This window comes from Pseudophryne corroboree, chromosome 10, assembly GCF_028390025.1.
Source record: "Pseudophryne corroboree isolate aPseCor3 chromosome 10, aPseCor3.hap2, whole genome shotgun sequence".
NCBI lineage: Eukaryota > Metazoa > Chordata > Amphibia > Anura > Myobatrachidae > Pseudophryne > Pseudophryne corroboree.
Window position 1 is genome coordinate 352074198 of NC_086453.1, and position 6000 is coordinate 352080197.

The window sequence follows — 6000 nt, forward strand, 5'->3', positions numbered from 1 at the left end:
TATCGTGCTCAATTGTATAGGCTTGAATGGCCTTTTGCTGCTCCTCCAACCTCTGAAGCATATAGAGGGTTGAATTCCACCTCGTTACCACTTCTTGCTTCAGATGATGGCAGGGCAGGTTCAGTAGTTTTTGGTGGTGCTCCAGTCTTCTGTACGTGGTGCCTGTACGCCGAAAGTGTCCCGCAATTCTTCTGGCCACCGACAGCATCTCTTGCACGCCCCTGTCGTTTTTTAAAAAATTCTGCACCACCAAATTCAAGGTATGTGCAAAACATGGGACGTGCTGGAATTTGCCCATATTTAATGCACACACAATATTGCTGGCGTTGTCCGATGCCACAAATCCACAGGAGAGTCCAATTGGGGTAAGCCATTCTGCGATGATCTTCCTCAGTTGCCGTAAGAGGTTTTTAGCTGTGTGCGTATTCTGGAAAGCGGTGATACAAAGCGTAGCCTGTCTAGGAAAGAGTTGGCGTTTGCGAGATGCTGCTACTGGTGCCGCCGCTGCTGTTCTTGCGGCGGGAGTCCATACATCTACCCAGTGGGCTGTCACAGTCATATAGTCCTGACCCTGCCCTGCTCCACTTGTCCACATGTCCGTGGTTAAGTGGACATTGGGTACAACTGCATTTTTTAGGACACTGGTGAGTCTTTTTCTGACGTCCGTGTACATTCTCGGTATCGCCTGCCTACAGAAGTGGAACCTAGATGGTATTTGGTAACGGGGGCACACTGCCTCAATAAATTGTCTAGTTCCCTGTGAACTAACGGCGGATACCGGACGCACGTCTAACACCAACATAGTTGTCAAGGCCTCAGTTATCCGCTTTGCAGCAGGATGACTGCTGTGATATTTCATCTTCCTCGCAAAGGACTGTTGGACAGTCAATTGCTTACTGGAAGTAGTACAAGTGGGCTTACGACTTCCCCTCTGGGATGACCATCGACTCCCAGCAGCAACAACAGCAGCGCCAGCAGCAGTAGGCGTTACACGCAAGGATGCATCGGAGGAATCCCAGGCAGGAGAGGACTCGTCAGAATTGCCAGTGACATGGCCTGCAGGACTATTGGCATTCCTGGGGAAGGAGGAAATTGACACTGAGGGAGTTGGTGGGGTGGTTTGCGTGAGCTTGGTTACAAGAGGAAGGGATTTACTGGTCAGTGGACTGCTTCCGCTGTCGCCCAAAGTTTTTGAACTTGTCACTGACTTATTATGAATGCGCTGCAGGTGACGTATAAGGGAGGATGTTCCGAGGTGGTTAACGTCCTTACCCCTACTTATTACAGCTTGACAAAGGGAACACACGGCTTGACAAATGTTGTCCGCATTTCTGGTGAAATACTTCCACACCGAAGAGCTGATTTTTTGGGTATTTTCACCAGGCATGTCAACGGCCATATTCCTCCCACGGACAACAGGTGTCTCCCCGGGTGCCTGACTTAAACAAACCACCTCACCATCAGAATCCTCCTGGTCAATTTCCTCCCCAGCGCCAGCAACACCCATATCCTCCTCATCCTGGTGTACTTCAACACTGACATCTTCAATCTGACTATCAGGAACTGGACTGCGGGTGCTCCTTCCAGCACTTGCAGGGGGCGTGCAAATGGTGGAAGGCGCATGCTCTTCACGTCCAGTGTTGGGAAGGTCAGGCATCGCAACCGACACAATTGGACTCTCCTTGTGGATTTGGGATTTCGAAGAACGCACAGTTCTTTGCGGTGCTTTTGCCAGCTTGAGTCTTTTCAGTATTCTAGCGAGAGGCTGAGTGCTTCCATCCTCATGTGAAGCTGAACCACTAGCCATGAACATAGGCCAGGGCCTCAGCCGTTCCTTGCCACTCCGTGTGGTAAATGGCATATTGGCAAGTTTACGCTTCTCCTCCGACAATTTTATTTTAGGTTTTGGAGTCCTTTTTTTACTGATATTTGGTGTTTTGGATTTGACATGCTCTGTACTATGACATTGGGCATCGGCCTTGGCAGACGACGTTGCTGGCATTTCATCGTCTCGGCCATGACTAGTGGCAGCAGCTTCAGCACGAGGTGGAAGTGGATCTTGATCTTTCCCTAATTTTGGAACCTCAACATTTTTGTTCTCCATATTTTAATAGGCACAACTAAAAGGCACCTCAGGTAAACAATGGAGATGGATGGATACTAGTATACAATTATGGATGGACTGCCGAGTGCCGACACAGAGGTAGCTACAGCCGTGGACTATTGTACTGTACTGTGTCTGCTGCTAATATAGACTGGATGATAATGAGATGTAGTATGTATGTATAAAGAAGAAAGAAAAAAAACCACGGGTAGGTGGTATACAATTATGGATGGACTGCCGAGTGCCGACACAGAGGCACAGGCGTGCGCAGAGACTGACTGGCGGGTGCCGCTCCGGACTTCCCCCCCTCCACGGCATTATAGTGTTCTCTCACCTCCCCTGTCCTGGATATAAACTGCTCACCTGGGCGGCCCAGGTGAGCGGACCAGGTGAGCAGTCTATATCCAGGACAGGGGAGGTGAGAGATCACTATAATGCCGTGGAGGGGGGGGAAGTCCGGAGCGGCACCCTCCAGTCAGTCTCTGCGCACGCCTGTGCACAGAGGTAGCTACAGCCATGGACTACTGTACTGTGTCTGCTGCTAATATAGACTGGTTGATAAAGAGATGTAGTATGTATGTATAAAGAAGAAAGAAAAAAAAACCACGGGTAGGTGGTATACAATTATGGATGGACTGCCGAGTGCCGACACAGAGGTAGCTACAGCCGTGGACTACCGTACTGTGTCTGCTGCTAATATAGACTGGTTGATAATGAGATGTAGTATGTATAAAGAAGAAAGAAAAAAAAACCACGGGTAGGTGGTATACAATTATGGACGGACTGCCGAGTGCCGACACAGAGGTAGCTACAGCCGTGGACTACCGTACTGTACTGTGTCTGCTGCTAATATAGACTGGATGATAATGAGATGTAGTATGTATAAAGAAGAAAGAAAAAAAATCCACGGGTAGGTGGTATACAATTATGGATGGACTGCCGAGTGCCGACACAGAGGTAGCTACAGCCGTGGACTACCGTACTGTGTCTGCTGCTAATATAGACTGGTTGATAATGAGATGTAGTATGTATAAAGAAGAAAGATAAAAAAACCACGGGTAGGTGGTATACAATTATGGACGGACTGCCGAGTGCAGACACAGAGGTAGCTACAGCCGTGGACTACCGTACTGTGTCTGCTGCTAATATAGACTGGTTGATAATGAGATGTAGTATGTATAAAGAAGAAAGAAAAAAAAACCACGGGTAGGTGGTATACAATTATGGGTGGACTGCCGAGTGCCGACACAGAGGTAGCTACAGCCGTGGACTACTGTACTGTGTCTGCTGCTAATATAGACTGGTTGATAAAGAGATGTAGTATGTATGTATAAAGAAGAAAGAAAAAAAAACCACGGGTAGGTGGTATACAATTATGGACGGACTGCCGAGTGCCGACACAGAGGTAGCTACAGCCATGGACTACCGTACTGTACTGTGTCTGCTGCTAATATAGACTGGTTGATAAAGAGATGTAGTATGTATGTATAAAGAAGAAAGAAAAAAAAACCACGGGTAGGTGGTATACAATTATGGATGGACTGCCGAGTGCCGACACAGAGGTAGCTACAGCCGTGGACTACTGTACTGTGTCTGCTGCTAATATAGACTGGTTGATAAAGAGATGTAGTATGTATGTATAAAGAAGAAAGAAAAAAAAACCACGGGTAGGTGGTATACAATTATGGACAGACTGCCGAGTGCCGACACAGAGGTAGCTACAGCCGTGGACTACCGTACTGTACTGTGTCTGCTGCTAATATAGACTGGTTGATAAAGAGATGTAGTATGTATGTATAAAGAAGAAAGAAAAAAAAAAACACGGGTAGGTGGTATACAATTATGGATGGACTGCCGAGTGCCGACACAGAGGTAGCTACAGCCGTGGACTACCGTACTGTACTGTGTCTGCTGCTAATATAGACTGGTTGATAAAGAGATGTAGTATGTATGTATAAAGAAGAAAGAAAAAAAAACCACGGGTAGGTGGTATACAATTATGGACGGACTGCCGAGTGCCGACACAGAGGTAGCTACAGCCGTGGACTACCGTACTGTACTGTGTCTGCTGCTAATATAGACTGGTTGATAAAGAGATGTAGTATGTATGTATAAAGAAGAAAGAAAAAAAAACCACGGGTAGGTGGTATACAATTATGGATGGACTGCCGAGTGCCGACACAGAGGTAGCTACAGCCGTGAACTACCGTACTGTGTCTGCTGCGACTGGATGATAAATAATGATATAAAAAATATATATATATCACTACTGCAGCCTGACAGGTATATATTATATAATGACGGACCTGCTGGACACTGTCTGTCAGCAGAATGACTTTTTTATAGAATAAAAAAAAAAACACCACACAAGTCACACGACGAGTGTTTAACTTTTTCAGGCAATCACAATATAGTATACTACTAACTATACTGGTGGTCAGTGTGGTCAGGTCACTGGTCAGTCACACTGGCAGTGGCACTCCTGCAGCAAAAGTGTGCACTGTTTAATTTTAATAATATGTACTCCTGGCTCCTGCTATAACCTATAACTGGCACTGCTCCCCAGTCTCCCCCACAATTATAAGCTGTGTGAGCACAGTCAGATATATACATAGATGATGCAGCACACTGGGCTGAGCAGTGCACACAGATATGGTATGTGACTGAGTCACTGTGTATCGTTTTTTTCAGGCAGAGAACGGATTATATTAAATAAAACTGCAATGTCTGGTGGTCACTGTGGTCAGTCACTACTAAACTCTGCACTCTCTACAGTACTCCTAAGCTCCAGTAAATCAAGTGTCTCTGTCTCAAATCAATCTCACTCTCTCTCTTCTAATCTAAATGGAGAGGACGCCAGCCACGTCCTCTCCCTATCAATCTCAATGCACGTGTGAAAATGGCGGCGACGCGCGGCTCCTTATATAGAATCCGAGTCTCGCGAGAATCCGACAGCGTCATGATGACGTTCGGGCGCGCTCGGGTTAACCGAGCAAGGCGGGAAGATCCGAGTCGCTCGGACCCGTGAAAAAAAACATGAAGTTCGGGCGGGTTCGGATTCCGAGGAACCGAACCCGCTCATCTCTACATTCTATGACCTTACTTTTGTTTTGTTTTTGTTTTTTTCAAATGTGTGTCATGTGACGTTGCATATTACTCCCATTATCAAGTGTGTGTCAGCAAATACATTGTTTTGGTAATGTTTTCTACAAAAGCCAATGTAACATCTTACTTTATTGTATGTCATGTGTTTTTTTTCTGTATATTTTCCATGTGTAGTTTGGACTTGGTGTGTCATTGAATTGTCCAGCAATAATGTTTTCCTTTTGCACATTTTTAAGTTTTTAATTTGGACTATGGAGGTCATTCCGAGTTGTTCGCTCGCAAGGCGATTTTAGCAGAGTTGCTCATGCTAAGCCGCCGCCTACTAGGAGTGAATCTTAGCATCTTAAAATTGTGAACGAAGTAATCGCAATATTGCGATTACACACCTCGTAGCAGTTTCTGAGTAGCTTCAGACTTACTCGGCATCTGCGATCAGTTCACTGCTTGTCGTTCCTGGTTTGACGTCACAAACACACCCAGCGTTCGCCCAGACACTCCTCCGTTTCTCCGGCCACTCCTGCGTTTTTTCCGGAAACGGTAGCGTTTTTTCCCACACGCCCATAAAACGGCCTGTTTCCGCCCAGTAACACCCATTTCCTGTCAATCACATTACGATCGCCAGAACGATGAAAAAGCCGTGAGTAAAATTACTAAGTGCATAGCAAATTTACTTGGCGCAGTCGCAGTGCGAACATTGCGCATGCGCATTAAGCGGAAAATCGCTGCGATGCGAAGATTTTTACCGAGCGAACAACTCGGAATGAGGGCCTATGTTTTATATTTAGGTTATC